Source organism: Sinohyriopsis cumingii, unplaced genomic scaffold (genome assembly GCF_028554795.1).
Source record: "Sinohyriopsis cumingii isolate HCF-2022 unplaced genomic scaffold, ASM2855479v2 utg002482l, whole genome shotgun sequence".
Taxonomy (NCBI): domain Eukaryota; kingdom Metazoa; phylum Mollusca; class Bivalvia; order Unionida; family Unionidae; genus Sinohyriopsis; species Sinohyriopsis cumingii.
The window spans coordinates 277,501-291,508 of NW_028316226.1; the positions used below are offsets into that span (position 1 = coordinate 277,501).

General features: G+C 34.3%; 1 non-coding gene across 1 annotated transcript; it reads left to right on the forward strand.

Moving 5' to 3' along the window:
* Positions 1 to 1,379: 1,379 nt before the first annotated feature.
* Trnap-ugg (transfer RNA proline (anticodon UGG)) lies at positions 1,380 to 1,451 on the forward strand. Its single transcript has one exon. It is a non-coding gene; the product is annotated as a tRNA-Pro (tRNA).
* Positions 1,452 to 14,008: the final 12,557 nt, after the last annotated feature.

Sequence of the window (14,008 nt, forward strand, 5' to 3'; positions counted from 1 at the left end):
ACTGCCTAATGTCATTTACATGTCTGTGTCATCTAATTCAGTAGGCGTTGATTTATTGATTGACTGCCTATGGGGTTACAATGCATGCTGTTAGAATAAACCGACACAACACATCTCTTTATTTGATTCTGAAACGGCGTAGATTACTTGGATTGAAGCACTTTCTAAATTGGAGACAGCCACATGATTTCTCACTTGCTAGTCTCTTCAAAGGTCTTGTCTGCTTGAATTTCATCTCACATCTATCCACAAGATGCATTTTAGTAGAAAACGGTATTCGTTTTCAAGGAGGTTGTAAATAGAACAAAGTCTATCCGGAATTGGTTTTTAAGCAAAATATTGATGGACGAATTCATAATATTTGTACAGATTTCCTATCATATCTTTAACGAAAGATGAATGTGCTGCTTAGAGAGAACCTAAAACGAACCTTGCCTAATCCACCTACTGGAATTATCTTTTTTGTTGTTGTGAAAATCAACTGTCAAATTAATGGTATGACCGTCGACTAGAATGGCAAATTTGGCTTCCATCGACATACATCAGCATGCATTCATCTTTATGCATAATCCAAGTTTCAAACGGGGACGCCGGCGAATGGAGAATTCTGTTTGATCAACGAATTGTCCAATGGTCTATCGGCAGCAATTAATATTATGTAGATCTGAAACTCTTGATTATTATCAACAGTAAAATTCAGATGAGTTGGATTTCATTTAATAGCATGCAAATAAAATATCATTTTAATTCTAAATATGTCTTCGTCATCGGAAATCGACTTTATCTTAAAGCATGTTAGTCTAAACAAAGTCAACTAATTACTTTTCATTTATTACCCACAACAACAATCAGCTTGATTGCATAGTTTCGGTCTTGAATTTAGAGAACCAGTCTGTGTATACAACAATGAATAATGTCATCCATAAATTACATATATTACAAAACACAATCTTCAGAGAAAACTAAGAGAGAAAAAGAAAACACTTTATAGGAACATTAAGTTCCTTCCTATCATCTGGTCTTAAATGATGCAAAGATTATTAAAATTCATTAAATTTAGTTTGATCATGGGTCATTTGCGACAGTTTTTTCTCCTTGGAAGAAGGACTTATATGTGTATGTCTCATAGATTTGGGAGATTAGCTTTGAAGCAAACTGAATAGTAAATGATATCAAAAGACTGATATTTCGAAACAATACTATTTGTGCATGAAATGTACACAAGGAAATGAAATATGTACGTTTCATCTATGATATAATCTTTTCATGTGCAAGGATCTGAGTAACAGCAGCGCACTGATATCAAGCTGTAGATAAGGTACGGCTCGTATGCAGGACAAATATAAAGGCGGATAATGGCACGATTATTTCCCATGTGAGGCTCGTTGGTCTAGGGGTATGATTCTCGCTTTGGGTGCGAGAGGTCCCGGGTTCAAATCCCGGACGAGCCCACCATTTTGGAAATGAAAGTTAATACTCATTTTGTAGTATCCTGGTAAATGGTTGAAGCAATCTCTCGGGACAGCCATGAATGAAATATTTCATTTTCAATTATTCGTGTAAATGCAATACTTTTGACGGATTGATTTCGGAAACGCTGGTGAATTGTCATTTCTCCAAAACTTGAAATAGGTTTTCATATAGTTAGTCAAGTACAATTAATTGGAAGTTAACTTCCCAGAACCCCATTTACGACTTCAGCTTCAGAGGATGTACGGAAATTCTTGAACAAATATAACTACTGTATGGACCAGTGGATTAGCATAGTTTTTCATTGCACTCTTATCTTCCTCTGAACAAAGTTAACCTCCACACCCATACAGAAAAAGTTTGTTTTAGACATCCTTATCAAAATGTATGCTAATAATTATTTAACTTCTGCCAGTTTTGATTGCATAGTTTCATTCTTGAATTTAGAGAACCAGTTTATGTATACAAGAAAGACTTAACCACAATTACATATGTCAGAAAACACCATCGTCAGAGAAAACTAAGAGAAAAAAAAACACTTTATAGTGACACTAAGTTCCTTCTTATCCTATGCAATAATGATTAAAATTCATTAAAATCAGTTTTTCCTTTGGTCATTTGCGACAGTTTTTTTTTGGTCTTGGAATAAGGACTTATATTGGGTCATTATCTTCATTATTTGGACATAATATCGACAAGTAACTGGAGAAGAAAGCCTGGCGATGAATGTAAAAACAAAAGTAATTTGAAGTTATTCTGTCTTCTTGTTCTGAAGCAAATTGAATAGTTTAATGATGACGAAAGACTAAGATTTTGAAACTTTACTAGTTGTGTATGAAATGTACTCATTCTCAAAAAGGAGCATGCCCATCAAGATATATAGACAGATAAAGCTATCGGTCAATCGATAGATTGATATATAGATATATATTTCATCATTCCAACGAAGGAAGATACCCATCAAGAGAATCAAAATACTTGAACAGGCAATACAATAGACATATAGGCAGACAAACAGGCAGACAGGTTTACAGTGGATTGAGATTGAAACAGACATACAGTTATACATAGAGACAGACAGATAGATGCGAATGAATCTATGTACCATAAAGGTCCCGAAGAATGTTCATTAAAAGTAAATAAATTAAATGCCTTTTGGTTTCCTCTGCATTCTCTTTATGCAGTTTAAACAATACATAACATAAAACAGTTTTCGCATCATATGAACTATATTTTTAACTTTACAATTTTCACTTGTTTTAACGTTAATTGCTAGGTCTGAATTAATTAGAAACATTCACCACTTACTACCATTCGATTTACACTTTTAAAAACCAGGCTTGTCGATACTCGGAAGACTGGATCTCGCCTAAAATGCTCCTTATATTTTCATTTCCTTTGTAAGCTCTATTCAAAGTGTAACTTTGAAACGCATCAGGAAATTGTTGTTGCAAATCACACAAATATTCACACAAATATTCTCTTGCAAACTTTGATTCATATGCTGAACATCGATTGAAACTAACAAATAACGTAATTGTTATCTTTTGTTGTGTAAGGTTGTAAGGAATGTAAAGAAGAAAAAATAAGAACGTCGATTAAAACCAGCAAAGAACATGTGTGCGTGTGCGCGTGTGTGTGTGTGTGTGTGTGTGATTTGGATTTTTAACGTAACTTTAATAATTTATCAGTCATATCGCTACGATGTCCGCAGTGCCACAGATTATAGTTATGTCTAGCACTGGGGCATCATGCCGCAGACATGTAGCATGATGTCCCACCCAGTCATATTATCCTGACACCAGGCGGACCAGTCCTAACACTAACCTCTTAATGCTGAGCGTGAAGCGAGGCAGCTGTTAGTAGCATTTTGTAAGTCTTTGGTATGACTCGACCGGGGATCAGCAAAGAACGTAATTGGTAGGTTGTCATTTTTCTTGTTGAGAATCTTTATTCTTCTTAAAACATCAAGTCTCAGTTTACCCACTTTCTTGATTTTCTAACCTATTTCACGAAAGCAACAAGCAAACATCATTAAATGTTGTTGATTGTTACAAATCGTGTGGGAGATATGTATTGGGAATTTGACAATGCTCCTGAACGTACGACTTATTGGAAAAGTATTTTACGTAACAATTGATGAACCTCCTTTAAAACTATTCTAGTGTCCAGATTATGTTTTAAAGTAAGTATATGATACTAGTTTAAGATGATGCGCCAAAGCATATTCACGCCTGAATTTTCAATCAAGTGTTCGGTTCATTAGAAAGCGAAACCATACAAAAGGCATATGGTCAATTAAGTGTTTTATCGTTGCAGTTCAAAGATGAACAAGTAAGTCAAATTAGGAAAACTTTGATGTTCAAAAAAATTCACATTTACTCTGCGAATGTATGTCTGTCCATATAATCAGTAAGAATTAAGAATAAAATGTCTTCAGTTAGTTCGCTCTAAAATTGTAAGACATGTTCATGAAACTTGGTCTGTCCTTATTTCAAAATCAACAAATTTCATTTTACTCCCGTTCTCTTATTGTGTGTGTCTGAAGGTGATAAATACCGACTACCACTTGATCAATATCATAAGTAGGTAACATCTTCGGCTAGAGAGTTTATTCTGTTTCTCGGATTTTCAAATGCAACTGTTTCTGCTATAACTATGCATCACCACGGCTCCTGTTCATTCACTGGCTTCGTATGTAACTGCACGTGTTACATTTCCAATAAGTACCATGTGCTTGAAGAGGGTTTCCGTTCTTTTAAATGTTTTGAACGCAACTGATCGTGCAAAAATTGTGATAATCACCATGTCCTGGAAGAGGTCTTCTGCTCTTGCTGAGGAGTATAATGCAGTGTATGGCTTCAGACACCATGTGCGGCCAGTGATTTCTCTCCCTTTAAAGGTTTCAATTGAAATAAATAGTCGCATAATTGCGATTCGAATTCAATTGAATATATTATAATTTTCTTCCTAAGTTATGCTTTCGGTGAAAATAATATCGGTGTTTTCTCGTTGTGTATGTGGCATATGTTGGGAAGTTATATTTGTAGTTGTAGATGGCTAGATGATCAACCTGTCTTGCATTTCTTTACCTTTCAGAGATCAATCTTCAGGACTTCAATCAGCCTCAGCTTTCAAAAGTTGACAACCCTATTAAGAATAAATATGCTTGATAAAGTTATATTTACAGTTATACGGTGCAACATTTTGGAATTGTTATCTTCACAGAGCTGTAACAACAATAAGTCATCTTGCAGATGCGGAACGTCGATTGAAACCAAAAAAGAACATAATTGTTAGTTTTAATTTGTAAGCTTGTAAAGAATGTAAGAAAGAAAAAAAGATCGACTTTAACCAACAAAGAACGTACTTGTTACATTTGTTTTGCAAGCTTTTAAGGAATGTAAAAGAAAAAAAGAACGTGGACTGAAACCAACATAGATCGTAATTGTTATTTTTTGTTTTGTAAAGTTGTATGGAATATAAAGGAGAAAAACTAAGAACGTCAAATGTAACTAACAAAACACGAAATTGTTAGTTTTGTTTTGTTGAGAATATTTATTCTTCTTAAAACTTCAGGTCTCTGTTTAACCACTTGCTTGATTTTTCAACTTATTTCTCGAAATACATCGAACAAGCGTCATTAAATCTTGTTGATGTTGCAAAATCGTGTGGGAAATATGTGTTTGGAATTAACAATGCTCCTGAACCCATGCCTTACAGGAAAGGTATTTAACGTAACAATTGATGAATCTCCTTTAAATATATCCTAATGTCCCGATTATTCCCGTTTGCAAGTTTATTCTGTTGTATAATGTCAAATTTAGGAAATCTACTCCTTATTCCATTTCTTTTTCGTTTTAATTTTAATTGATGAATGTTGGTTGTTATATCCAGTCAGGAAACTATTTTTCCTCCACATGGGTCCAAACGAGGAAACTATCCTCAATACACCTAACGTACAAAAATGGTAATTTATGGCCGTTGCACACTTTTCTTTCTCCAAGTATACAGTTTTAAGAGGCTGTAAGTTTGGTCAGTTTTTTCCAGGAAATCATTTGTATCTTTAAAATATGGATAGTGTTTCTGCGCCAAAGTGTTTCGATTAAAATAAATCCGCTCGGCAACACGCTCAGTCTGTCTTGAACAATCTGAAACAATGTGCCACTTGTCCGAACTTCGCTTGGCATAGTCCAGTTCTAGACCGGTTTGTGACTTTTCGGATAAATATAACAATACCTTGGTATTGAATTCGGAATACAGCAGTCGAATTCCCTTGTGTTCAGAAATCTACCTAAACATACTTTTCCAAGACTTCGTCTGATTTCCATTTACTATTCAAAAATATCGTCTGACTTCCATGTTTTCTGCAAGTTTCCGTCTGACTTTTATTTACCTTTTCAAGATTCAATCCGAGTCACATTTCTGTCTCACTTCAAACTGGGTTTGTAATAGGCTGATAATATTGCAAAATCATTTCATTGTAGCTCTAATTCCGAAATGTACTGATGAAAGACATTGGTGGCATTACTTTTACTAGACTTCTTGATTGCCAGAGAATTGTTTTAGCATTAATTTTGCAACTCCCTATTTTATGATTTACTGAGGTTTGAGTTCTGGATAGAAACATCAGGTGTGCTTTTGTTTCGATAGGCAGAAATGCATTTCTGCACATTCTCAGGCATACAGTTCTATGAATACTATGGCATGCAGTTTAATACATCCTCAATGACAAAATAATTGCTTTTGATTTTTGGATTCACGGGGCATCTATCAAGCGAGGGACATTCTGCGTGAGAAACCCCATCTCCTGATGGAAGACTTTAAGTTGTGGCCCTGGCATACAAAACATAAGTGAGCGACAATTAGGTTACAGCGAAAAACGCTAGTACAATTTAGGACCATGCACACATTCTGAATGTAAAAGTATCCTTTCATCGACTTGGAATCAAATGAAGGTCGCCAGCGTCTGTGTATATATATATATATATATGGCTCTTAGATCTTTATACAAGACACATGCAAGTAGAGACATGGTGTTCATTTCTAAGGAGGTTGTGAATCAAATAAAATCCGTCCTGAATTAGTTTGTAAGCAAGACATTAATGGACGCAATTCGCACTATTGGTACAGTTTTCCTATCCTAAAGTTTGGTGTATTGCTTAGATAAAACCTGCAATCAACTTTGCCTAATGCATCTACTGCAAATATATTTGTTTCGTTTACTATAATATTCAACGCTGGCAGCAAGATCATGTATAATACTAAAGGTTTAGTAAAGAACATGCCAAATATCTGGTACACCAGGATTTCCTGAGGAAAAACTAATGATCTGATCTCAAATCCAAATAAAGATGTTTTCATACAAAATTAATAATCTTACTTTATAATCTACAACCATATACACAATAAGCCTTCAATATGTTATTGATAAAAAAGACATTATTCAGATAGGCCCAATCTCCTACCCGCAATTAAGGAGAAACTTCAATCACACAGTAGAAATACAGTATAGATAACAGTTTGCCTTTTAAAAAAAAATGATTGTATGTTGTTTACACATATATGTATGTTTGCGTGCGTGCATGTTTGCGCATGAGGATATAGTTTATCTTTCAAACGGTGTAATTGTAGATATAACAGTATGTCGTACATTTATTCTTAATGACGTTGTAGAGTTTTGAAATTGCAGGCTGATTATAGTTCTATTTGTTGTCCTCTGAAATGTAATGAAACCCATGACAGGTTGATCATCTAAACATTTACATCTCCAATGATGACTTTCCTACATATGACATTGTGCAGGCATAAACTTTGAACTCTTGTGTGATTTCGAACGAGAGAGAGAGAGAGAGAGAGAGAGAGATGATGATATTCTTTTATTCCTCCATTTTCTGAAGATTTTAAGACAAAAAAGAAATGCATTTAAATACATAGAATCACAAAAATAGTAGATTCGTTACTTATTGAATTATTTCCAATAGCAAACGAATAAATAAATTAAAATCATTGCTAATCTAGATAGAGATATATATACGATAAAACATTTGAAAATGTATCCTCACAACAAAAATAGTTTCCTACTCTCTTTGCAATCCAGTACAAGTATTTCTTTCCTTATATTTTGAGTGAGTTCTCTATTGAATCGAATATATAATATCCTTTATCTTAATGAAATACTTGGTAGATAGTCTGATCATATTTAACCATGCCTCAAATTCTAAACGTTCTGATATATCATTTAAACCACCAAGTAGTATAATCAGTATAACATCATCGATCTGATCACAGAAATCACGGTAAATCACTGGAGGCATATACGAAAATAGACTTTCCATCAAGTGGTTTCTGTCGTCTGAGGTTAAGGCACAATTCATCGAAATGTGCAAAATACGGTCATGACTCATTTTGCCACATAGGGGACACAGTCCAGGTCTTGCTTGCATTCCTCCAATACGAATTAATGTCCCATATTCCATTTTTCTGCTTGAGTCAGTGTAAGCTATTTTCCATAGATGATGCATTTTTAATCCTGGATTAATTTTTAAAAATCTACCAAATCCCTCTGATGGATTTCTGATACTCATTTCATGCTTTCTCTCCTCTAATATCTGTATTCTTGTCCCAATTAAGTTTTTCCATGTTATTTTGTCTGGAAATTTTCCAGTGAAAATAAAGTCGTTGAGATAGTCTTCTAAATCATACTTTTTTAGTACAGTATTTACATCATATATAAAAGAGTTGTAGCTATGTTGGGGGTCAAAAATAAAATTTCCAACAGCCCAGAGGAAAACCTTTTTAGCCGTTAAATTTGCTGATGTTCTACACATGCGACCAAGGAATACGAGTTTTTGCTTATCTATGCGAGCTTCCATTGATATCATCCCCAAGCACGATGTCGTAGATCCAGTAGGCGATCTTTGAGGGAAACCTTGTACTCTCCGGGCGAAATATCGTTGTATTTTCTCCATTGATTCAATGCCCTGATATGACATATTAAACCAGAGTTCTGAGCCATACAAAGCAGATGGCAATATAACTCTTTCCCAGATTTTCACAGAGACTATAGGATTCATTCCATTTGCATTTAATCCAGTTGAGTATAGTGAGTTTGTTACACGTTTAGCTTTATCGTAGGAATAGATTATACGATCATTAGTTTTCATTGATTGCGAAAAGGTAACTCCTGCATATTTCACTTTTTTTGCTCTAGGAATATTCTGTGATCCCAGAGTAATTCCATTTGATGAGTACACTTCCTTTCTTTTACTAAATATGATCCAATTACTCTTGTTAGAGTTATATTTCAATTTCCACTTCTGTGCATACTGATAAGCTGTATTCACGAGTATTTGCAATCCATTCAGCGTAGAGCTTAGTAGAGTAGTGTCGTCTGCCAAAAGCATGCCAGGTATGTTCATCTGATTCACTGTTATCCCGCAATTAGTCATTACTAGCTCATTCAATAGGTCATTTATGTACACGAGAAATAAAAAAGCCGACATTACACGCCCTTGACCAACGCCTCTCCGTAATGGAAATGTGTTAGATATACATCCTCTACACGCTACACAGGCACTTGACTGTGTGTAGGAATGGGCGATTATTCTCCATATTTTTGCATTAATTCCTAATATTTTTAGTTTTTTTAATAGTCCACAATGCCACAGTCTATCGAATGCCTTTTCGTTATCCAGAAAAACAGCATATACATTAGAGTTATGATTATTAAAGTACATCAAACATTCTTGAAGAGTAAAAGCAGCGGAGATAGATCCAGCCTCCTTACGAAATCCAAATTGATAAGGATGTGGAAAGCTTATTTTGTCTAAATACTTTTGAATTCTAGTCATCAATATTTTTTCAAACAATTTTCTCAGACAAGATGTCAATGTTATACCACGATAATTCACTGGATCCTTTTTATCTTTACCATTTTGTTTGTATATCGGTATAATCATCCCACATCTATATACATTAGGCAAATACTCATACTGGATCATGTAATTAAAAAGGGCAGTTAAATGTCTGATTAAATATTTTCCACCATACTTTAAGTGTTCATTCGATATGCAATCAATGCCTGGTGATTTTTTTGTTTTTAGAGACTTGATATGCTGCAACACTTCTTCCTCTGTAATATTATTACATTTTATGTTATCAGTCTCTAGTTTGCTTTCTTCGTACATATTCTTCATTTTGACACAATCATTATGTTCCTCATCTGTTGTACCACTTAATTCAGAAAAATATAGTTTCCATAGATTGACACATTCATCCAAAGTATTAGATTCTACTCCTCGAAATGCAATATTACCAATGTCCGATTTATCTTTTCTATTTTCCCGTATGACTGCATAGAATTCGTCTATTCCCATTTCTGCACTCTTTTCTATCTCTTCAAATATACACTCTTTATATACCTTTTCTCTTGCCTATGTTTCTTTCTAAACTTTCTTTTCGCGTCCTTGTATCTTCTTTTGATGCTACACTCTGTGCTTCTATTTATTCCTGCTTTGATCCATTCTCCGCGCGCTTTTCTCATATTCTGATGTAAATTTTCAAGCCCACTTTTCTTCCAATATGGTTTCAAGTGCGATTTGAATTCGGACTTTGGAATATATCGGTCTGATGCAGTTATTACACTCTTAGTTATCAATTCATTATACTTCTCTATATCTTCTACCTTTTTACACTCATAGGTGAAATTCAAGAATGCACTAACATCAGATTTATACATGCTCATTTCTAATGGATTTGCCAAGTTCCATTTCATTCTTGGAGATACACATGTCTTTTTATTTTCCTTCAGTATATCTTTTGCAAGTGCCGCTGTAATAGGTAGGTGATCCGATATTGAGAAATCGATTTTGTCATTTACTATGTGTCTTTTTACAGCACCTCTAATTATTTCAGGTATTAATATATAATCAAGTGTGGACGCTCGTGACATGTCTTTTGATCTATACGTGATGTAATGTTCATGTGGTTTTATCACCAGCGTAGCAACTATGTTTCTCTGTTCTATTCTTTTTTTGAGAGCAAGATCTCTTCTTGATGGATTTTTACACACAAGATCTGCATTCATGTCGCCCGTAATTATGCATATATTTTCAGCAGAATACCTATCATACACATCAAAAACATTTTCACAAAATTTGTCATATGCATCATCAGTTCTAGTTGTCGAGGGAAAGTAGGTTGCAATCAAAATTATAGGTTCCAAGTCTCTCACTAAGATTTTCACCGCCATAATATTTGGGAACTCATTTTGTAAGGTGCTTGCTTTGCATAGTGATGATCTATAAAATACGGCAACCCCGCCACTACCTCTATAGCATTGTTGTATCTCTTCAGTAGGTAGCGCAACTACTTTGAAATCATCATGTAATTTATCTAAATACGTTAGATTCTTTGTACAAAGCCAATGTTCAGTGATAACAAATATATCTGTGTCTGGTAACAATTCAATTAGTTTCTGCGTGCTAGACATTATACCACGTACATTCCATGTTGAAATAATGATCATAATTATAATTAAGAAGCAATTACTAGTCATATGGTTATGCTCATTAGGAATATATTTTGTAATTCTCATTCGTTTCATCAAGTAAGTAGCCTTCTCTCCATTTTCTGTTTGTTATCCATTCCCTACATTTTATTCCAGAACTCCAAAATGATTCATTATTCATCATCAATTCAAAATCTTTATCCAGTACATTTAGTCGAAATGTATATATATTTGATCCATCCCAATGGGGTCGTTCCTTTATGAGGCGGACGAATGTTACTGTCACACCTTCCTCCTTGCACTGAGTTGCAATAGCTGTCCTTACTACATCTATATTTTTTCTCGATTTGACATTTGATAGCAGAATGCGTCTTATTTTGTTTCTTACAACTGGTTCAAACACATCCGGTTCTATATTCCTTTGATTGGGTCTGGTAATAATTGTCTCAATATGTCTATACGATGTATCTTCCTTTTTTTGTCTCTCCTCATCATTCGGCATCATTCTTTGATCATTTGGTGATTTGTTGTGCCCTATTTGATCTTTATTTATGTTTTCATTTATATTTATGTTAGCTCTATCTTCATATCTTAATTTCTTTTGCTGATTGTAGGTTGATGTACTTGCATTGTGAGATGTTATTTCTGTGCGCTGATTATGATTCACATTTTCCGTTATGTTAGAACATAATTGTTAGTTTTAATTTGTAAGCTTGTAAAGAATGTAAGAAAGAAAAAAAGATCGACTTTAACCAACAAAGAACGTACTTGTTACATTTGTTTTGCAAGCTTTTAAGGAATGTAAAAGAAAAAAAGAACGTGGACTGAAACCAACATAGATCGTAATTGTTATTTTTTGTTTTGTAAAGTTGTATGGAATATAAAGGAGAAAAACTAAGAACGTCAAATGTAACTAACAAAACACGAAATTGTTAGTTTTGTTTTGTTGAGAATATTTATTCTTCTTAAAACTTCAGGTCTCTGTTTAACCACTTGCTTGATTTTTCAACTTATTTCTCGAAATACATCGAACAAGCGTCATTAAATCTTGTTGATGTTGCAAAATCGTGTGGGAAATATGTGTTTGGAATTAACAATGCTCCTGAACCCATGCCTTACAGGAAAGGTATTTAACGTAACAATTGATGAATCTCCTTTAAATATATCCTAATGTCCCGATTATTCCCGTTTGCAAGTTTATTCTGTTGTATAATGTCAAATTTAGGAAATCTACTCCTTATTCCATTTCTTTTTCGTTTTAATTTTAATTGATGAATGTTGGTTGTTATATCCAGTCAGGAAACTATTTTTCCTCCACATGGGTCCAAACGAGGAAACTATCCTCAATACACCTAACGTACAAAAATGGTAATTTATGGCCGTTGCACACTTTTCTTTCTCCAAGTATACAGTTTTAAGAGGCTGTAAGTTTGGTCAGTTTTTTCCAGGAAATCATTTGTATCTTTAAAATATGGATAGTGTTTCTGCGCCAAAGTGTTTCGATTAAAATAAATCCGCTCGGCAACACGCTCAGTCTGTCTTGAACAATCTGAAACAATGTGCCACTTGTCCGAACTTCGCTTGGCATAGTCCAGTTCTAGACCGGTTTGTGACTTTTCAGATAAATATAACAATACCTTGGTATTGAATTCGGAATACAGATGTCGAATTCCTTGTGTTCAGAAATCTACCTAAACATATTTTTCCAAGCCTTCGTCTGATTTCCATTTACTATTCAAAAATATCGTCTGACTTCCATGTTTTCTGCAAGTTTCCGTCTGACTTTTATTTACCTTTTCAAGATTCAATCCGAGTCACATTTCTGTCTCACTTCAAACTGGGTTTGTAATAGGCTGATAATATTGCAAAATCATTTCATTGTAGCTCTAATTCCAAAATGTACTGATGAAAGACATTCGTGGCATTACTTTTACTAGACTTCTTGATTGCCAGAGAATTGTTTTAGCATTAGTTTTGCAACTCCCTATTTTATGATTTACTGAGGTTTGAGTTCTGGATAGAAACATCAGGTGTGCTTTTGTTTCGATAGGCAGAAATGCATTTCTGCACATTCTCAGGCATACAGTTCTATGAATACTATGGCATGCAGTTTAATACATCCTCAATGACAAAATAATTGCTTTTGATTTTTGGATTCACGGGGCATCTATCAAGCGAGGGACATTCTGCGTGAGAAACCCCATCTCCTGATGGAAGACTTTAAGTTGTGGCCTTGGCATACAAAACATAAGTGAGCGACAATTAGGTTACAGCGAAAAACGCTAGTACAATTTAGGACCATGCACACATTCTGAATGTAAAAGTATCCTTTCATCGACTTGGAATCAAATGAAGGCCGCCAGCGTCTGTATATATATATATATATATATATGGCTCTTAGATCTTTCTACAAGACACATGCAAGTAGAGAAATGGTGTTCATTTCTAAGGAGGTTGTGAATCAAATAAAATCCGTCCTGAATTAGTTTGTAAGCAAGACATTAATGGACGCAATTCGCACTATTGGTACAGTTTTCCTATCCTAAAGTTTGGTGTATTGCTTAGATAAAACCTGCAATCAACTTTGCCTAATGCATCTACTGCAAATATATTTGTTTCGTTTACTATAATATTCAACGCTGGCAGCAAGATCATGTATAATACTAAAGGTTTAGTAAAGAACATGCCAAATATCTGGTACACCAGGATTTCCTGAGGAAAAACTAATGATCTGATCTCAAATCCAAATAAAGATGTTTTCATACAAAATTAATAATCTTACTTTATAATCTACAACCATATACACAATAAGCCTTCAATATGTTATTGATAAAAAAGACATTATTCAGATAGGCCCAATCTCCTACCCGCAATTAAGGAGAAACTTCAATCACACAGTAGAAATACAGTATAGATAACAGTTTGCCTTTTAAAAAAAAATGATTGTATGTTGTTTACACATATATGTATGTTCGCGTGCGTGCATGTTTGCGCATGAGGATATAGTTTATCTTTCAAACGGTGTAA